A 21496-nucleotide genomic window follows, 5' to 3' on the forward strand; every position below is an offset into this window, starting at 1 on the left:
ACACATTAAGCAGATCTCGGTAGCTAACTAATCGTGTCTAAACTTGAGCCTATATCTATTCATTGACAGGAGATGGTATATGTCACTTCTGTCGTACGCATGCATATCTCCCTCGCAAAGTGACGAATCGAACGCAGCCGCATGAAATCGTACGATCGTAACGGGTGAGTTAGTGTGCGTGTACTGAAGCCAGCAAAATGGCCAGAGTGAAAGAGACGGAGATCGCTGAAGAGTTTATGACGATGAACCCACATAACGACCGGTTCATTTGTTGATTGATGTGTGTATCGGGCAGTACTTCACTGACGCACAGAGCGGTTCGGCGCCAGCTGACCCAGCTGATTACCCCTACTACCTGTTGGTCTTTGTTCGAAATGTGCCAATGTAACGAATTTAGGCTAGCATCGTTTAACAAAATGGCGCTATTGTTTGTTGTCAGCTGTCCGCTGTAGCCATCGAATGGTTGTCAGCCATTCGAGTGCGAAGTATCACTGCTTCAGCAACAGGTTGTGATTGAAATGAGTAGTCAGTCATTAGCCGATGTTGCAGTACTGGCAACGACGCGTAGCAAAGCCGCAGCTATACTAAATGTTCAAAGAGAGCTGTCGCCGTTATTTGTTTAGCAGAACTCACTTGTAGTTTGTCTGAAAATTGTCGTTGCCGAATGTGCCAATACGAATGACGTTAGCATCGCCATCGTATCATTTTCAAACTAGAGAGAATTTCGGCAAATGTTGAACAATACCAAACACCTCTCAGTTTGCATTATGTCTTTTTGTCATTAACAGTAGATATCACGCTGGCCAGCCAAACCATAGACTATAAGCACAATCATCAATGAATAACTGATAGCAGTAGTCGGTAGATAACACAAGTGAACCTGACTGATAGGCAAGCAACACACATGCAAGTGCTCGCGCGGACCGCCGTGTCATCTGCCAAGTCCACCACCAGGAGCAGAGATAACCAATTTGCCTAAAAGGATGTTTCGTATCTATATCTGGTGGGAAAGATACGATGCGCTGCTTCTTCCTTTATCCATTGTATGCTCCTTTGGAGAGACCTTTCTTTGCAGATCGTTTTATTCCGCACGATAAACCACAGATTTTGAAACCCGCGTGAACCTCAGCGAGTCTATCGAACGAATGGTTTTTTGCTCTGAGTGTATACATAGCTGGATTGTTAGTACCCCATAGTTGTTGGCTAATAACGACAGAAAGAAAAAATTTAACAAAATATTGAGGGTTGCGTCTACTGCTCGTAGACTGAGGCATCAGCGTGAACCAAGCAGTGTTGCCCTTAGTCGCTGTTCATCAGAACGAAATTTAAGTCTTCATCGTCGTCGATCATCACGATCATGATGATAATCATCGGTGTTACCGATTTGCTGTCACTTAATCGTAGGCTCGGACAATCAGACAAAGGGGCAGATCCACCTAGATGTGGGGCGTCTGCTGCTTGATTGAAACTAGCGCCAAGATTGATAAACTAACTAACGACGGGGGCCAGCGTGATGATACATACACGTGGCCTGATAAAAATGAACGTCCCACTGAAATCGCCGACTCGCACGATCTTGTTTGTTTGTAATGACGATGATCGCCACAACGACATAAATACAACTTCTAACCTCGAAAATGGCAACATGTGTCCCCTATGGAACTGCTGTGTACGGAAGTTCAGCATAGTGATACACAATTCTACCGTGCAGTTAGCTACGAATAAGAATAAAGCGTTATTTTGTTTCCCATACATGCGTGGGTTGGACAGAGGTGGAATATAGCCAGCTGATATTTGTGTTCGTGGCACTGGTGTGCGTTGACGGCGAGTTTGTCTACCAGCGGTATCGCAGTGGAAAATACAAAGGACAACATAGTTCTCTATTGCATTAGCAGCAACAGCGGCAGCTCTACCAGCACCACGAACACTCCACTGTGGCAACTTCCCTAGCCGGCTGGCTAACTGGTTGCAGCTTTGTGGAGCTATGCGCGGCCTGTGCTGCGTGTCGTACTACTCGAGCTGTTGGGGCCGAGAAGGCTGAGCTGTCACAGGGGCTAGGGAAGTAGGTTGGGAAAGATGGTGTGAGTATACCCCAGTAGGCAGTTGGGATGATCGCGTCAGCCATTGTAGAAATGCTGCCACTCCGGGTCGGTTGGTTTTCCCTTCCAGTGACGGCGCATCACCTCCCATCTCCCTGAAACGGGATAACGAACGAGGTTGACTGGAAGCTAGACGGGGCTGCTCTCCTCTACGAAGGCTTGAAATCTTTGCTCCTCCAGGGGACCCCACTCCTATCCCGAACAACCCCTGCGGCCAGCCGTTTGGGAAACACCAAGTTGGCTTCCGGCGCCATTGCCGCAGCCTCGATGGCCTGCTCTGTTCTGTTCTGAGCAGCCAAGCTATAAGCAATTGAAATATTGGACAGTGAACAATTCTGGCACATAATGCAAACTAGGCAGAGCTAACATTCTATGCGACTCATCCACGTCTACCACGCGATCGCCCGTCGCGCGACCGTCCGCCTGCAAATTCAAAGCAATAGGCAAGCTCGACCATAAACATGGTTCTTCTCGGTTCGTCTAACGCTAACCGATATGTTGTGTCGTCCTCTGTATCCCCTAACCGATACTTTTTCTTTCAAACAGTTGTCCGTCGACGCCTTCACTCGGTTGTGTTTATCAAGCTCGCTCAATCACCAAATTTTTCTACAAATACTACCGTCTTCGTAGACACGCCTATATTATTACTTACTCCGCCTAACTAATACAATCCGGGAGACAGGCTTATTAAAAGTGTAGTGATTCATGACTAAAAACGGTGCTGGATGCTGACCACTATTGAAAATAACACCAACAGCAAGCGCAGCAACAGACACTGCTGAATGCGTGTGAGTCGTTGTAGCGGTTATCTTTGCAAATGATTTGTTTACTGACAATGATGGAGCGCGAAGCTCGAGCGCCGAGCGCTCTCGGTGCAGCCACGAGCACATCACAAGCCGGTCGCCATCAACAGATAGAGAGACAGTTTACTCGCACTCCTATTTATTCTGCTGTTAGTAAGCGACGACGTTCGTTCCTGGGCTTTTCTCTCAGTCCGTCAGTCCCACCAGTATTACAACTGTTGCTGACAGGTCCAACCGAGATAATACCAGCAACAGCGATAATACCTAATACTAGTCCAAATGACGTTGTGTCTTTAAATTGTCATTGATGCGAGTCACCGTTGACTCGATGCTGCTGTTGCTGCTAGGTGTATCCATCACCATCATGCTGACTTCACACGAGATTGTACGATATGGTGCCGGCTGAGGCGTCGATGCTGGGTTTCGTGGCCGTTGTGGCTGGTGGTCTTACTACCAGCTCGATGATGATAATTAGTTGGGATCAAGGGCGGCGGTGAGAGCAGTTCGACAGGATCCATTGGTGCTACCGCTCGTGGTCATCGAACAGAAAGAACAACAACATTAGCTACTGCTTCTTCAGCAGCTGCTGTGCCGCGATAGTCGTCGCTGCCGCCGTTGCAGCGTCGGCGGCGACAGGTTCTGTGTCTATTAAAAAGCGATAAATTGACTATGCAGTATGAAGCAGCACCGGTACCTAGCTACCGTCGTCAGCAGCATTGTTCGTTAAATAGATTGTGGGTTATTATGACAGGTTAGCCGTTACTTGTGCTGCTGGCTACGAACATGATCAACAAATCACCAAAAGTCCGTATTGTCGCTGGCCATCATACATCCGAACGAAATGACACCCACCGAACTATTTTCAGGTTATGAGCAGTATATATGTACTCAAACACAAAACATAGCAGTAATAACAGACCCATACAACGATCACACGGCCAGGAGTGAGGTCAGGCGACTCGGTCTATTAGAGATGGACAATTCGTCTACGTCATCCGTTTGTCTTTGCTGTCAATGAATTATCTATCATTTTCCGCACACTTCGCCGACAATATCATTGATGTCAACAGATTTTTACGTGGGCCGCAGATGAATGGGGAGCAAGGGCCTGACACGATGATGTGATTAACAAATATTTTTTTGCAGGTACTCGTAAACGATTAGGCGAGTAGGTGTGGCGATTTTATGTCAATCTTGTACAGCTGTGTGCAGTTACTGTAGACACTGATTTGGAGAGTAACGTTAGACATGAAATAATTGCAGGAATAGGTCAGAGCTCGTTTATACTTGTCAGTAGTATCTATGATTGAACAATTGGCCGAACTGGATAGAACGGGTCTTCTTACTGTTTGATACATTGAGGTCGGTGAAAACGTCATGTTAAACATAGCATTAGTCGAGGATTTCTTCGGTTTAGTCTCACCGTTGAGGATGATCGTCGTAGAAATAGTAGTAGTTGTAGTTCCAGAACAGTGACTTCTCCGTGCCGGAGTCTTTCAGTCCACATAGACATCCTGCTTCCAGGTTATCCCTGCTGTTCTTCAAACTTGTTTCATCGGCTTTTCCGCTTACTAGCCGCTGTTCTATATGCACTGGTGAAATCAATCGCCTTGATAAAGTGCCATACATGTTTACGTTTTCATTCATGCGACTGTTTCGAGCGTAACACAAGCGCGCACGGCAGCAACGACAACTATAACAAGTGGCGCAACTGCTCGCCTAGCAGAAAACATCCTCATGTTAGAAGATCAATGACAGGTTGACAAGAACAACATCTCAAAACTATTTATTACGACTCAGCTCAACATCTTAACATTTCTCAATGATGGATGGTTATAAAGTTCAAATAATCTGTCGGCGGTCCCGATTACCTCTGTACGTAAGAACTGTAGCAACAGTCGAGGAACTGACAAGCATCTGCACCGCCACGATCATTGTCGCCACCATCATCATCTCGATAATTGCGAGTGATCAAATCATCACAACCTGTTGCCCCCTTTGGTGTTCACGATGGCCAGGCGGCCACCGTTCATTCCGTCATCAGCACCATCAACGATATAAACGAACGATATATATATATAATACAGCGACCTCTAATCATTTTCGATTCGCTACTCAGAGAGATTATAGGCTGTAATCATGGAATGTGGTGGCTTGGGTAAGAACAGAAATTGTAGACATGACGACTTTATGCTAATTCGAATACAAGGCGCAACCTTTTTGGTATCGACTAATTGTTGTTGCTCTTGAGTAGTACCTTCTGTACTTACACTCCTGCCGTTACGCCTACAATAATCTTCTCCTTAGTCGCCTTTGGCATTACTACACATATTTTCTACCATTAGTACTAATACTGCTACCAGTAGGAGTTGCGCGCGTATCCCCAATTTAATAAAGACAACACGCACTCGGCGGCAGCGACGTAGCAGAAACCTTTCTTTGACAGTAGTTTCCTCTCTCTCGCTCTCTCTTGTTTCCTTTTTTCTGAGCCCTCTCCCTCCATTGCGTTCATCAGTCGGAACCCAAACGGTGAGCCAGACGCACTCGCCGCCCTGAGCACACTCATCGTGGAGCAGTGGCGAACCGCTAAAGCTGCCACCGCCGCTACACAGATTTTAATGCCTTCTAATAGCTGAAGTCTTTCTTCTGCTCGTTCTCCTTCCCTCATATCCTCGGTCCATTCCACCGCTTGTCCCTGGATTACACAGGACATGGACATCATTGGAGCAAGCGTTAGACGCTGGCAACGATGGCTACGGCGTCGAAGAGCACCCGCTAAGATTAATGCTGCTCAACATTTGTGCGGGGGTGTAGTCTGGGGAGCACAGCGGAAGGCAAAGTTGAGCTTCTGCCTCTTGGTACCTCTTGCTTGCTATCAGTTTGTGTGCACTTTTGTCAAATTTTTTCGAGATCTCCAGTCTTACAGCGATTGATATTTATTACTAGTGAAGGTACTGCCATGTCGCAAATTCGTTTGTCTGTCTGTCTATCTATCCACATGTCCGTCCGTCCTTCCGTCCGTCTGTTTGTTTACTCTCACCCCCGACCACTTCATACGTGCACGGTTTGTCATGCAGATGCCATTGTTGTTATTGTTAACAAGGTTGTTTTCATTCAGCGGGCAGGGGCGCGCCAACTTTTTCAAAAGACTGCCCGCGCGCACAATCAGTGAATCGTTCGTGGTTCATCCATTGTGCAGTCCTTAACTCGCAACGTAGACGAAGAAGCACAAGGCTATTTTTGTTGACTTTTTTCGAGGCGCAAACGTGTGTGAAATTTTGACTGAATGGCAATTGCCGCCGGTTTTCCCGCCATCAGCATTATCAACAGCACGGCTAAATCAGCGCTGCGATTTGCATGAATATCCAAAAGTGAAAAACGTAAGAGAACATTATTGATTGCAATCAACGGGTTTGACTCCTTTTCATTTTTTTTTTTTTATTTTCAAGTGAAAAAGGTATGCTTTCAGTCTAGTCATATTAAAACATTGGCGCTTGTAATGTTATTACACTCGAAGTGAGAATGCTAAATTTCGTCTGCGTTGTGGTTGTTTAACGCTGCCATTGTCATCGTTGTAGAACTACATGAAATACAGCAGCGGTAATAGAGTTGGGGCAAAAAAGCTGAACCCGGCCGTTGCTGGCGACAGTCTGACCATCCGTTTGTCCGCAAACGCTCAAACATCGACGACGTCCGTCCGGCATAACGTTGATGCTAGTTAGATGATCCACCAGCGGTGCGTAGTCAGCGACACCATGGATCGACTATATGCGGCAGCTACTGCCGCGACGGCGTTCGTCTTTGTGGGGCTCGCGGTGGTCGAGTAGTTGACGTATCAGCATCAACATTTCTCACTACTCGCTATTGCCATCTACTGGCCTGGTCTTGCGGCAGCGGTATGCTTACTATCTGTCAGCACACCAGCCAGCAAACCAGTCTTTTTCTCTCTGGCTCTTTGTTGATCTCTGTATGTGGCCGTGCGGTACCTGGCCGACCGCTTACTCACGGCGACTGTATAGCGGCAGGCTGTCATGCAGCTCTGCAGTGGCTAGCTGTTTCTCTAGCGCTTGCAGCAGCTAGAGCTTTATTACTGTGGCTGACTGTGAATGCATGTAAGCGGTGACAGTCGTCGTCCACAGCTGTTTGCTCGCAGTCGTCTATGTACGCGGCCGTCCATGGCACAAGGCCTCTGTGAATGTTGTTGTTTGCTAGCCTGGTTGGTCGGTCGAAAGGCCGGTTAGATGTCTGGCTGGCTATGCCATTACCATGACTGTGCTAGCGGTCGTGGTGCTGATTGTCACCGCAACACAGAGCAAAGTACCTCGTATAGAGCTGGTCCGTTCCGCTTACTGTTCGCTGTTGCCTGCTGACTGCCGGCCACAGAGAAAACGGGACGGCTCAAGTCTGCCTGCAGCGGGGACTGTGCTGATATTCCATTCTGGCGCTGTAGGTGTGGTCGTAACAGCAGCAGCTACAGCAATGACTTCTACAGTCGTCTGCTTTCGTTGTCTGGCCGGCTGCCTGCATCCGTCCATGACAGCAGCAGCAGCCGTAGTAGGTTGCTTTAGCTGAAGTGGCCGTGCTGCTCCCGTCTCCTCTGCTGTCGGCCTATGTGCGTGCCGTTTTTTTCTCCTTGATATAGAAGTAGACAGGTCGCCGGCAAAAGCAGCACACAGCGTGCACAGCAGCAGTAGCGAGCGACGCAATTTCATTCGTTTGCTTCTGGCTGCTGCCAGCACCATCTCCAGCATCGACGGAGCCATCAGCAGCCAACGCCGACCGAGCAGGCAAGTTAGCGACCTGAGAGTTGGCCAACAAACCGGCGAGGGGGCGCTGGTGTCGACTGGCCTTTCGACTGGCACATAGACAGACTCGCTGCCGTTTGCTTCGTTCGTTCGGTCGCTCGCTCGTTCGCCAGCCAGCCTGCCAGCTAGCTCGCTCCAACCGTGGGATGACGAAGGTTCTTTGATAGAGACGGCTCCTATACGAGCAAGTATTGTCGCAGGCGAACGCAACTCGAACAGCTCTGCACGGCGCTCGTGGCTGGAAGATGCCAACAGCCAAGACAACCAGTGCGTTAACACACATTCAAGTATGGACAGGCAGGCAGGGGGGCACAAAAACACAGAATCGCAACTCGCTGGCTCGGTGCTTGTCGTCGTCGCTGCCGGCTTATCGATACCGTCGCTGCTGGCGGTGGTGGCGGCAATGGTCGTCGTGGTGGCGTTGGTGGTGTGCTGTTAGCGCTTTTGGCCATGCTGTGGTACTACTAGTACTACAAGCGGCGGGTGCCAGGCGACTTGGGGTAAACGGGGGATTAGGGTCGGGGAAGATTTTGTCAGAGAGAAACGCACAACACAATTCGCGCGCGCTACTGCTAGTAATAATGGTAGCTGTAGTAGAAGTAGTCAGTGGCAGGCCAGAACCGCTGGGGCAGTTCGCTGTGAACGAAAAGCTGAAGTCGAACCCTTAGAAACATTGCCACCAAACGGCAACAGTAGCAAAAGTCAAGACACCAAATGGTAGTGTCTACCAAAATTGTAGAACAGTACAATACACTACTACTAGCGGGCAAAAGCTACTAAAGCTATTACGCTGCACGATAGGATAGCGGCGATGTCAAGATGTCAATGTATGTGGCAGACGTTTCTGCCTTTCCCAACTACAACTACTATTATTACTAATGCTACAAACTATACATGTTTCATGTGTGTGTGTGTGTGTGTGTGTGTGTGTATAAATCGAGCTCGTGGGCATTCGGGTCAAAACCCGCTAGAGTCTAGATCGACTAAAGTCCAGCCTTCTGCACAGTCACACCACTGGCGGAGGTGGCGTCAGCGGCAGAAGCAGCCGCCAATTCGCTTGAACCCAACAGGGAGAGGAACAGAGAAAAAAAGAGTGCACATAGGCGTATCGTTGAGGGCGCACGAAACTGCCAGCACAGAATAACGGAGAGAACTACTAATGTGTAGTGCTGCAGGTAGCAAAAGGGGGGCTGACTGCTGGGGATAACAACTGGCTGATTGTGCACTTACGTCAGTGTGTCCCCTGTCCGCTCGTTCGTTCGGCCACCCACCCAAAGGTCTCCGAAACCTGGCCTAGCACCGTATACCCCAGCTGCTGGTATGACTCTGTCCTTCTGTTGTTCGTTCGCTAGCTGTTTAGTAGTGGCTGTAGCCGAGGCATTTAGGCGTCTCTGCCAGCATATCCATGTTGTCTCAGGTGGTGCCGTTCTTAAGCAGGGCCCCGCACGCCTACCTCGCTTTGGTAACATCCCAAGAACTCGTTTCTTAGTAAGCGTAGTGACGAACGAGAACCAGACAGCAAGCAAGCTAGTCAGCAGCTAGCCAGCGAACGAACGAACGCACTGACAAACGTATACACAGACCTACACACAACCCGCATAGAGCGGCCCCGTGTGATGGGCGGATTTGAGCGGCGCAACATCACAGGAGGGTGGCACGATCTTCGAAGAGAGTGCGACGGATAACAACAGGAATTGTGTGACAGTGACTCGCTGTTTGCCACAGACGAAACAACATGAAGCGGAACTGTCTGCTGGTGGACAGCATGCAGCTAGCCAGAGGTGCGGCAGCAGTGAGCGGTGGGTTATAACCGCAGAGGTCAAGGGGGCGGTGGTTGCGGGGGGCAAACGAGAGGGATGTACACGTCAAGTGGTTCGAACATGCTCGCGAACGAGATCCTCCTACTCGTGATTTCCCCTCTAAAAAGAATACCATTTCGGTGGGAATTGTTCACGGTAATGGAAGATAAGTTTGACTTGTTACCATTATGTTTATGTTGTGTTCTGAGCTGCGAATCGAGTTTGACTTTTTGGTTACTTGTAATGCGACAACAATAAGAAAGTTACAACGACAACAATATACATAAAAAAAGTCAGTCAAGCACAACTTCTTGGACCCGGCTAGTACTAATGTTTAATTATAAGCACTTCAGTCTGCTTTGTCAACATGGACACCTGATGAAGTTACTAACATGAAGTAGGACAATTGATGACTGAATCGGAAAGTCTGTGTAATAGTTCTAGCAAGAAATGATCACGAAGTATAAACACTGACCTAGTGCGCACGTTAAACGTAAAGCCGTATTTATGCTTTCTTTCACATATATCGTTTTCGTTCTTCGATGAACGTATTAACGTTATAAACTAGTGAAAAAGAATCGCTTGGAAAGGCGCGCGAGGGTTTCGAAGCAGACGAGTTAGCGGAGTTAGCTGTAGCCGCGGCGGTTTTACCGGCGCCGCCTGCAACGGCATCGGCGGTGGTACTATAAGCACCGCCATCACTTCTACTGCTGCTTTGACTAGTAGTAATGACAGCAGCGGCCTAAGGGGCAGGCGAGCACCCGCCGATTATTGATGTTGCCATTGTAACCATTGTTGTTGTTGTGTGTTGATAGAAGTGAGCAGCAGCTTTTTTCTTCTCGGATGGCGCGAGCTGCTTTTCCGTTGCTGGCGCGTCGTGCACCTGCAGCAGGGGTAACAATGATGGTTAGGCAATGGGAAGCGTCAAGTAGACTAAACGTGAGTTAGCCTGTTTGCGTGCTTTAGCTTGACGACCGGCCTCCATCTGAGGTGGAGATGACGCAACGCGGGGTCGATTTTACTTTTCTCGTTATTAGTACCAATCCGTCTGGTATTAGAGGAAGAGCAGGTTGACTGGGTTACAAAAGGTATTCGAAGCAACCTGTCGTGTGTGGATAGAGATTTGATATTAATCAAGCTGGATGTGGGTTTGTGTGCCATCGTAATTCATATGAGATATGGAAGCCGGGTTGATAATTATCACCGACAATCCTCTGTTTGTTTGTGGAAATCTGTTTTGAATAATGATCAGGATAAAAATACTTTATTTGTTCATATATTCGTCAATGCGAACGCAGATACGATATATATGGAAACGGGTCGACTAGTACGATTCGAGCACTCTACATTTATATGTTTACATGTTATATTGTTTACTATAAACATGTGGGCGTTAAGGGTCGGTATGGATAAGCATGACACCGCGCCATTCCTGCCATCGGCTTCCAACCATGGGCTTTATATGAAGTAGTACTTGTAACTTTACTGTTGTTACCTTTCTTCTGTCATTACACACACTTCCATAATACAACGGAAACAACAACTAGATGAAATGAAATGACACCATAATGAGACAGTGCAAAAGAGTCCCTGCTGCTACCATAGCTCCCCTGCCAGTATCCCTCAATTTAAGCAGCCCCCCACGGACGCACGCGGCGGGGGTGGCCGCGGCGGTAACTACGACTGCAGCAGCAGATAGATTGTTTGATAAGGCAGGTGGCTGCCTCTTCGACTCCCCGTGGTCAGTTGAATTGGCCACCAGTCTCTATGCCTGCTTACTGCGTGTATCGAACCGCCGCTCTGCTGTTCTACCAAAGGGTGCGCGGCTCTTGGTCAAAGGCAGCGGTGGCGGTGTCTGTAGCTACGGGAAATCGAAAGACCTAAGCTATGGGATGGTAGTAGTGATGAAGATCTCGCGCGCAAAGTTTGTTCGTCGGTCGACGTTCCGTCGGCTGGTGCGTTTCGTCAATTGCACACAAGGCGCAAGCATCAGCTGGCAATGACGACGATGTTGGTGGTGGTGTCCTGTTTCGACCTTCCTCGGCGCTGTTTACCGCGTGTCTGGAGGCTATAGCATTTGGAGTATCCGCTTTTGTCTCTCCTAACGTTCGGGAAGCCCAAAAGCGAGGAGAAGGGAAATTGGAAAAGAGCACGGGCCGTTTACATGCCGGTCAGCTACGGCGTTGGCGGCGGTAGTAATGGTAGTCCGTCAGGCCGCTTAGGTGTGCCGGCGGCCTTACTATTTTACAACGGTCGTTACCACTGCTAGTGGCTACCACAGTCATCGCGCCTTCTTTAGCTTGACAGGCTACTCACACGCTCTCCCCTTTTAGGTCTCTCTTTAGGTGGCGATGGCGGTTACCAGATATGTCATTGCTTCCATTGGCGCCACCGCCGTCATCACTTCTTCCGCTAGCAGCACCACCGCGAACAACATCGTTCCATTTGGCTCGTCTCCTTACTCAAAGCCAATGTTGGCGCCGAAGTAGCCGCGGTCAGGCCATGAAGCCTCATGCTCTTCAACTCAGAGTGGCCCGCGCCCGCTCCAGTCGTTCGACTGCTGTTCGAGCGCACGGCCGTTTAGTCCCTCAGTTAGCAGCTAGCAACTTGACTTAGTTGGTTTATCTGTGTATGCCTATAGCGCACGACCTAAGCAGCTGAGCTGCTGGTATCGAACTACCGTGACCACAACCCTGTAAGGCTCACTGCCAGCGCTTAACGCAGCACTAACAGAAGCCTTCGCTTTCGGCTAGCTCAGCATGTGCCACAACCGTCGCAACGGCAACCAACACTGCTGCCAGTATATACTGCCATATCCTAGCCTACGTGTATCGTCGTCTGGCCGAGGCTGGTGTCGGAGGCGGAGGCGAAGGCGGTTCACAGCCATTGGCAGCCTTCAGCCTCTAGCCTGAAGGGCTGAAGGCTTGAAGCCTTCGCCTCTGCCAGTGTTCAACCCTCCTAGGCCGGCCAACTTAGAAACTACTACCGAATGGGCGGGCAGGCCGGCAGACACAAGCAGCGGTTTGCAGCTTAGCTGCTTGGTTGGGGCAGGCAGGCTGACAGGCAAACCGGCTGGCCTTAGTGAACACATAGAACCCGTAGAGAAAAGAGCTTTGTCTCTCCCTGTGTAGCTGCTCTGCGTGGCTGGTAACTGTTTGTGGAGGTCTGTCGGCTTTGGGCTGTTCTCTTGTGTTCGTTTCGTTTGGCTGGCTAGATGGGCGGACAACGTAGGCGCATAGGCGGAGAGCTTTCGGAGTTGCAGACTGCTTGCTGGCAGCAGGCTCACGGCAGAGGCAATACCACTGGTGGTGGACGTGGTGATGGCGGCGGCGGCCGCAAAGGTGGCGGCAGCAGCCGCTTTGGCTATAGTGTGGTGGGCGCACACACTGAGGGGTAGTGGCAGCAGCAGCAGCACACGCCGTTGCCGTTGTGAGGGGGGCGAAGAGGGGACGAATGCCTTCTACATAGGGGGGCGCTAACGCTGGCTGGTTGTGCAGCAGCAGGGTGCAGCTAGCTGCTGGAGATTGCTGCAGGAGGTGGACCAACCGACCAACCAGCTAGCCAGCCAGCGTCGTCACCGAGAAGCTCAATACAGACAGAGAGACGGTTACAGCACTAACGCTCTTAGCAAAGCTGCTGGCAGAAAGGAAATGGGTAGCACAGGGGTCACTGGGATTTGGGAGGGGGTGGAGGCGACCGTGGGCGGTGGGTATAGACGGCGACGACAACGGCAGCAGTCAGCGGCTCAGCTCGATTCTGCCATGACTCTCTGTCTGCTAAGGGGATCGGGATTCTGCTGCAGCTGCCGTCGAATGGCCAAAAGAGAGAAAGGGCTAGTGGCAGTGGTGGTGGGCGGCCAGCCAGCAGCACTCTAATATATAAAGGCATGAAGATAGAAGCCCTCCCTCCCTTTTTCGTCGTCGTCGTCATCGTCAGCCTCGCCTGCCGACTCGCCTCGCAGCCTTATTCTGCAGCAGCAGGACATTCTCTAGTCCGTCCAAACGTCTCTTACCCAGAGAGGGGTCGATCGGACGATGAGTCTGCGGCAGCCTAGAGCTTGCTCCCTCACCAGAGCTCTCGGGCTAACGCAACTCGATGGCAATAGTGCAAGGGACTCTGCTGTCTCCCTGTACACCATTCCCCTGCTGGAGCCATTTTCATAGAACGACCAGCAGAGCGGCCGACACCGACAGAGAAAAACAGAGTGGGGAGAAACGACCCACCACCGCCGCCTGCATCTCCCCTTGGTCCTTTCCACTGACGCACTCAGTCAGCCAGCCAGCCGACCGACCGACCCTCCTGCTGCCTTCCGCCTCCAATCGTTTCGGAGCAAACCAGCCAGCCAAGCAGCCTTCGAGCAACTCACCACCCACACGCATAGACACACTACTTCCTTCCACGCTTGCACACACAAGCGCACATCCTCTGTACGACGAGAGGCAGAGGGGAATTCACTCGGTTGTCGATGTTGGTTGGTCCGTTCTATGCCACGGGACTGCAGGGAAGCAAAATAGATGGGTGTTCAGTCGTGATGGTACTACGCCAGCACCACCACCCCTATCGCCATTGCCAATGCCGGTCGCGCGGTACCGAGGTACCGAGGTTGGGTACTTAGAAGAACGCGACTTGGAGGGCTGTAAAGCTTTGAGTGAGGCTGTGGTGGTAGTGACGGTTCTATTGGTGGAGCTCTTGTGTGTATCCCTGCCTTATGAGCCTGAAGCTGCAGTGCTACGCCTCGAGCAGGACAGACAGACAGACAGACAGACAGACTCTGAGGGGGATAGCTTGGCTTGCTGCTGCGGCTCTCGCTACAAGGGGAAATGATGGGAAGAGCGAAGAGAAGACTGGCTGGAGTTATGGAGGGGTTACTCACTTACAGAGAAGCATTACGACGACGACAACGAAGCATAGGGCGGCCGAGAGGGTCCGACAGAGAAGGCGCGCTAGAGACTAGGCGGGGAGATGGCGAACTGAGCCTTCCTTGTCGTCCACCTCCACTGGTGTTGGGGCATGGGTGGGTAGCAGCCTGACTGGGGTATCTGCAAGTAGGATCTGGGTAGGACTTCGATGGCGGACGAGACGCCGGCTGAGTGCGGAGCCCACAATGTGGAACAGTCGAGGAAATACGCAGACGCCATCTAACTTTCGAACATACTACGGCTGCCCTGCAGCAGCGAACTGCAAGGCAGCGACGACTGTGTAAAGAGCCTTGTCGGTGAAGCCGCAACGCAACATAGCCGTGCCATTGCAAAGTATACCAGATAGCTTTATATAGCGGCGTCTATAGGGATTCAGATAGAACGGGCGATAACAAAGAGTGCAGGGGGTCGCAATGGACGAGGTTGGTGGATTGAACGGAGCGAAGTCCGGGTACAGGGTACCACCAAGCGCTCTGTCTCCGTTGACGCAGGCCGCTTCCACCACCACTCGCTTGGTCGTTCAGTTGAATCGGAAGGCAGCCAGGCAGGCAAGCCTGCCTGTCCCTGTCTGTCTGTTTGTAAGGCCGACAGCGTAGAGCCGCTTGACTGTGCGATGTGGTGCTACTATCCTTACATTGCTGGCACTCTGCAACTAGCCTTAGCGGCGACTACTGCCTACACTCTGTACTGCTGCCACGTAAACTAGACAAGAAGGCGAGCAAACATCAGGACTGAGCACAGGCTCCGCGAACGTGAAGCATCGAGCACAGAGTACTCTGCCTCGTTACTAACGCAGGCTGGCAGGCTAGCTATCTCTCTACAGTCGTCTGAGTGTTCTGTAAAGCTAGCTTGATGTTAGGATATGCTAGTTGCTAAGGCGGGCCAAGGCTGCCGGTAGTAGTGTTTCGATGGGAGCGGGTGGGCGCAGAGCTCATGGCCGTGGGAGTACGGAAGGGAATAGACGGGAAACGAGATGGGGAACGGTGGATTGAGGACGAGTGGGGGATCAGGAGGAGGGTTGCGACGAGCGTGTGCTCTTGCAGTGGAGCTTTAAGGGTTTAGGGTTGTTGAGGGAAGGTGAACACGGGGAATGGAAACGACGAAGGGATGAACAGAGGAAGAGGGGGGAGGAGGTGGAGGAGGAGGAGGAGGAGGAGGAGGACTACGACGGAGACGGCGACGACGACGACGACGACGAACAGAAATGAGGAGCTTCCTCCACACTCCCGGGCTGCTGGCCTTCTTTTACCCCCTCCCCATTACCAACCGTCGTTGAAGCAGCCACTACTCCCAGACAACAGAGCGAAGCGCTCTACCCTAAACCCTGCTCAAAACACAGCAGACTTGAGCGAGCAGACTCTGGTGTGCTCTCGGTTGCTGCCCTTCCCCCTTTGGTCTTGTCGTCCTCCAACGTCGTCGTCATCGTCGTCGTTGCCGTCTCTTCGTTCATTCTATCGTTCGTTCGTGCTACTACCACTACTGCTCCTCTGTTTCGGCGTCGTTGTCTTCATCCCTCCGTTTCAAGCAGAGTTCGTTGATCGCGCGCTGTATGGCTAGCTCGGCAGAAGCGAAGGAATGAGCGGACGGAGGGACCGACCGCCCAGAGCGAACCGACGACCGAAGAAACGAACGAACCGACCAGCACAACAACCAGAGTCGAGCCAGCGAGCTAGTGGGTCCAGAGAAGGCCTCTGCTCCGTGCAGCCACCACGAACGTCGACGACGAAGACGAAAGGGGCTCACTCGATGGCGTCAGCGGCAAGACGACGACAACAACGGCGGCAGTGGCAGTAGCACGGGACGCCCAAGAGAAGAAGAACAGCATAGCAGAGGAGGAACACGAGAAGGATTCCATTTCTCGGACTTGGTCGTGTGAGCTGGCTGGCTGGCTGGCTGGCTGGCTGGCTGGTTGGTTCGAGCACAGGGGTGGTGGTAGCGCGAGGGGTTAGTGGCAACGGTACAGGACGAAGCAGCCGCACACGAACGAGTAGTATTAGGGCCAGCAAGCAGCTAGCTAACGCAATGGAACGGCAAAGAAACGACGGGTCGACGACGATGGCGACGGCGAGGAGACGGGACAGAGAACGACTACTACTACCACGACCGTGCTGGAATGGTACCCATGCCACTACAGCACCATTACACAGAACCAGTAGCAGAGCAAAGCAGACAGCAGGCGGCAAAAGGGTACAGGCGGCAAAGCAGGAAACCTGGGAACGACAGGGGGCAGGGGGTGGAAGAGGGACACGCAGGAAAGATATCGGAGTCCGCTGGCAACGGCGACTGCGAAAGGGGCAACGGCAACAACGCTAAAGGCAGCGTGCCAGCGACGACGATGGCATTGGCGGCGGCAACATCTTCATTGGTGGCATTTGGCTAGAGCTCTGCTACAGCTGCTGTCGGTGGAACGATGGTCGTCTCTGGTAGAGAGTAGCAGAGAGCGAGGGCGAGAGCGAACAACAGAACGGGCGGAAGATGAGCGACTACAGAAGCAGAAGTGGCGGCAACGGCCGGTAGAGAAGTGCCACGAAAGGGTTAGACAACAGAAACAACTAACACCACTGACGTCCGCTGATTGTTGTGCATAGGGTTCGTTGCTTCGGGGAGGATCTCGGTCTTCAAGTTGTTATTCTTGTCGCTGCTGCAGTGGTAGTCGTACTAGTGGTAGTAGTACTAGTACTACTACTACTAATAGTGACGAAAGCGTAAAAGAGTCGAGGGACGACAAGTAGCATAAAAGCGAATAGAGCGACAAAAAACGGAAGACCATGGCTATCATGGCAAGGAAAACGAAGAAAGCAAAAGAGAAAGAGGAACGAAATTATCATTAATAGGCAATATTCTCGTAAAACGGACTACTGAACGGGTCGGCACCACTTAGTCAATATGTGAGAGTTACAGGCAATGCCTTCAGTGCTAGGATGAGAAGCAGTGGCACAGTTACTACAAATAATTTCTTTAAATAGTTTGCGGTATTAATCTAATAACTCAGTACCACATGTGTTTGATTAGTGAAAAAATGACTTTCCCTACAAACAAAACTGTATACGAAAACTTTACTGAGACGAAAAGAGACAAATAAAGAGAGAGCGAGAAAGGGGAAGCAAGAGAGAAAAAAATAGAGTTGACGCTAAGCACTAGCTAAAGTTCGATAATCAGCCGTCTAGTAACAATAACCGATGATCCTCACCGATAACATAGGAAACCCATACAGGTAGACGAGATTTGGGGCTGTGGTTTGGTTGGATGCGTAGTGGACAATGAACGTTGCAGCTATTTATGCACGACTGGACAGTCGTCCTTTGCTTGGCTGCGCGGCTACCCGCGTGAAGGGACGACGAATGAGCGTTTAGACTCCTCTCGCTTTATTTCGACGTCGAGGATAAGGGCTTTTGCAGGCCTGCCATGTCGCGGTCGATAAAAAGCTAACGGCCCGTCTCCCGCCCTAACGTGGTGTCCATCCTAGGGAGTGTGGGAAGAAGACGGTAGTGCCGTTGTCTTCAAACGCGGTACTTTTAGACAGTCGGTTCTCTGCTTTCTTGTGGGTTACTCTACTAACTCTCGCTTTCGCTTTAAAAAACGTTAGGTTGGAGAAGATTTGTGACCTTTGTTTTCACTCTCGGGAACTATTGCTAACCCTCAATGACCGACTAACATAAATAAGCATTTACGCATTTACGAAAACTCATTCACATCGTATGCCAATAGTCGCGTATTCTTTGACCCATTTTTGATACCCCCTTTTCCTTATCCATTTCTCCTATCTCTTTGTTCTTCTTCAACTCCAAAGCGAACTCGATCTCTGGGTGTCAATACACATGCGGGCTGAAACATCGTCGTTGTGTGCAACTTCATTAGGATATTGTTTGTCGTATCCGCTTAAATATCACTATCTTAGTAAGTGACTTCCGAAGGAGGGCAAGTGTTTGCCTTTTGGAGTTACCGGCCGAAGTTTTCTCTTCCTTGCTACTCAGTCCAAACGATTCTTCTTTCTTCCGCTACCAATATAACCCTGCTGCTCGTACTGTGAGCCGTTTTCCACTAACAGACGCCAAGATCCTTAGGGTAGCGACGGCTGTGTTGATGATGATCATTCATTCATCATGATAAAGTTATGACATACGTGCCAGTGCCGTGATCTGTGGCAAGCATTGGCGACAACAAAGGCCCTAGCGCAAACGCACTTCGATTCATAGTGGTAGTAGTGGTAGGAGTCATCTGGGTTTTGGCGCCAAATCTTCCATCAGCTGCTTTGCTCTAAAACAAATAGCTCTGCTGTGCCAGTCTTCCTCGTGGTTGTACCGTGTGACCTTCGTGTGGCGGCGCCACCACTGCCGGTGGAACCGCCGAATATAAACAATAATGTTCCGCCACTAGCCAGCCACCCAACCATTTGCCCCTTCCTCCAGTCCCCTTTTGCCACCCTCGCTACTAGTGATGTACAACGAGTGCTATTTGGTCTTCTTTTTTCGCTTAGTCGAAATACATGCTTCTCCATCCCGCGCTGTTTTATTGTGCTTAGAAATGCTCCTGCTTTGTCGCTGCTGCCTACGATGAGTGTTGGAGGCATCCGCCGGTGTCACCCCTAACGCCCTGGCAAGCCATACAGCCAACCTAGCTGCCTTTCAGCTTTCGCTTAGAGAGGACGATTGGTAAACACATGGTGGACTGAACTCAACAGCAGCAGAAGAATAGAGGGAACCAGAACCGGCTACACGCCCGAAAGCCGGCGCGTGACCCTCCGTCGTCGTCAGAGGAGGAATGGCAAAAGCAGCGGGCGTCTGCTCTCCCTATTCGACTCGACAACAATAACTGACCGAGCCACGGGCTGCTGCGAGCCGAGTCAGACACTTGTTAGCAGGAGCCGGTGGCGGTATTTCGGCGGTATGCGTGTGTTGTTGGTGGGATTGCTGAGACCCTGTCTCGTTTCGCCCCTTCACCCCACTGGTTGCTTCGCTGCCAAAGATCCTTGAGACAGCCCCCCCCCCTCCCTGAGCTTCTCGAACATATGAGAAGCCCGGACAGCTATCTAACTAGCCAGCCAGTTCTACCCCCACCTCCTGCGAGTTGTCGCGGTAATCCCGCTGCTACTGCTGCTAACGGGCGACGTAACCTGCGGCGCTACAAATAGTGTTAGGGGGTCCCCACTCTTGTGAGCCTGTCTGCTTGGTTGCTAGATCGCAGCTCTGTAACGTAAAGCATTACATTCATTCATTTATTGCGTTATAGCGAAAATCATCAAAGTAGTGCACGTCCTTACAACCAAATGAAGATAGCCGCTCGCTGCTGCTGCTACTGCTGACGCCGTCTTCATCTCGTTTCTTGCACACAGTACGAATGATAGCAGTGGCGGTAGCAGTGGCAGCGCGGTAAGGGAACTAAAAAAAACGCGGGCTCTGAGGGCTACCTTAGTCCGCGCTTGCCGAGTGAGTCGAGCGCGGGGTTGCTGGCGGTGGCGGCAACAGCAGCAGCAGACAGCAGTCGTCGTCGTGGTCCTGATCGTGTATCTTACACGAGATGTCCTCAGTGGATTTTTTTGCCAAAAGAAACGAAGTATCTGCTCGAAGAGGACATAGAAGGAATTTGCGCTAAGTCATCCGGATCGACCATGTTCCTCTCCACTGCTGTTCCGTCCTTGTGCGTTTGAAGTACGTTGATCAGACGGTGCTGCTTGAATGTTGTCAACTGAACATGACAGCACAATACTTGTTGGATAAGGAAAATTGGGCCAAAGAAGAGGAAATGGGTTTCCTTAGAAAAAAAAAATATTCTTAACATGAGGCTGAAGTTGACGAGTCGTAGCGCTTGTTTAAAGCTATTATGATTTAGGTGTAGCACAAGGGTCAGCAAAAAGAGATTAATAGGCGTCAATCAGTTGATAAACAAGAGAATTGGCATAATATAGTCGGAATGCGTCATCCTATTCCATTCTCAGCATAAGATTTTAATAAGATGACAACTTAACAGCGTCGTTTATTTAACTACGTAGATATGAGAACCTTAAAACTTTTATTGCGGTTGAAACTTATCGACAACTACTCGGACCCGTTTAGGGACGTTGTTGATGACTGACCTATGAGTAAAAACATGGACTATACTATCTACAGAGCTTTTTCTCTGTATATCATAGAGATTAGCGGCTGTCGAAGTTTTCATGGCGTGCATAGCTCGCTTAGTTAATTGACGGACCTTATCGTGTGCTATTGCCGCCTCCGCTTTTTCAGTTGTTGTACTCAAACGTGACGCGATGGCCCTTCATGCGTCACTCATTGCGCGAAGAAGAGGTGCAATCCTTTTTCAGAGGTTCCCTAGTTCGCGCCAGGTGGGCGGTTTCTGAAAAGCAGCTTCCCTTAGCATAGTGAACGGTCCGTCGCGAGCCAAATGGAGTTGTCCCCCTTTTTGCCCGCCATCAGCGGCCGTCGTCTGTTGCTCCTGCTTGAGTGAGGCAGGAGACTCTAGCTGCTGATGCTGATGCTCAGCAACGTTCGGGCGTTGGGTTTGCTTGCGTATGTTCTCATTCTCCTTCTCCACAGATGGAGCTGCTGTTGCTGCAACTGCGGACCTCGCTGTATGGGCGGCGAAAACGAGAAGAAAAGGAGTGCTAGAACTGTGCGTCGTATTCGATGGCCCATGAGTAGTGGTAGCAGTAGTAATACTAGATTGGAGATGGAGATCGGTCTTGGCGGCGGTAGGCGGAGTGCTAGCTTTGCCAGCCTCACTCTGTTTTGCTGCTAGTAGCAATAGTTCCTTTGCGCTGGTTCTCATGTGCCTCTTTGGTTGCCTTCTGTCGCTGTAGTTGCAGTAGTGGAAATTGCCTTGTCGGTAGGTTCTACTTAGTGCTGCCGGCTGTCTCCCTACTACTGCTTTTCGTGGTACCTTACCACTACTGGCCTGCAACCGGCAATGGGAAGGCGCCGCACGAACAGCAGCACGGTGGCCAGACAGCAGAACTACGCAGGGTAGTCGCCAACAGCAGAACACATAGCCTCCTGTGCCAACGAAAGAATGAACGAGTAGCCAACAGCCATCCTAGCTGCTGGGTGCTCTGTTCAAGTTCTCTCCATATATATA

The 21496-nt window shown here is 50.7% G+C and overlaps 1 long non-coding RNA gene across 1 annotated transcript in view; it reads left to right on the forward strand.

The window, feature by feature from the left end:
- The window catches only part of LOC147758680 (uncharacterized), a 28986-nt gene extending 11771 nt beyond the window's left edge, over window positions 1-17215 (forward strand). Inside the window, exon 2 of the long non-coding RNA XR_015323304.1 lies at window positions 70-17215. This is a non-coding gene — a long non-coding RNA (uncharacterized LOC147758680). The remainder of the gene's footprint in view (window positions 1-69) is intronic.
- The last annotated feature ends 4281 nt before the right edge of the window (window positions 17216-21496 follow it).

The sequence above is a fragment of the Varroa destructor genome, unplaced genomic scaffold (genome assembly GCF_002443255.2).
Source record: "Varroa destructor unplaced genomic scaffold, Vdes_3.0 BEIS01000001.1, whole genome shotgun sequence".
NCBI lineage: Eukaryota > Metazoa > Arthropoda > Arachnida > Mesostigmata > Varroidae > Varroa > Varroa destructor.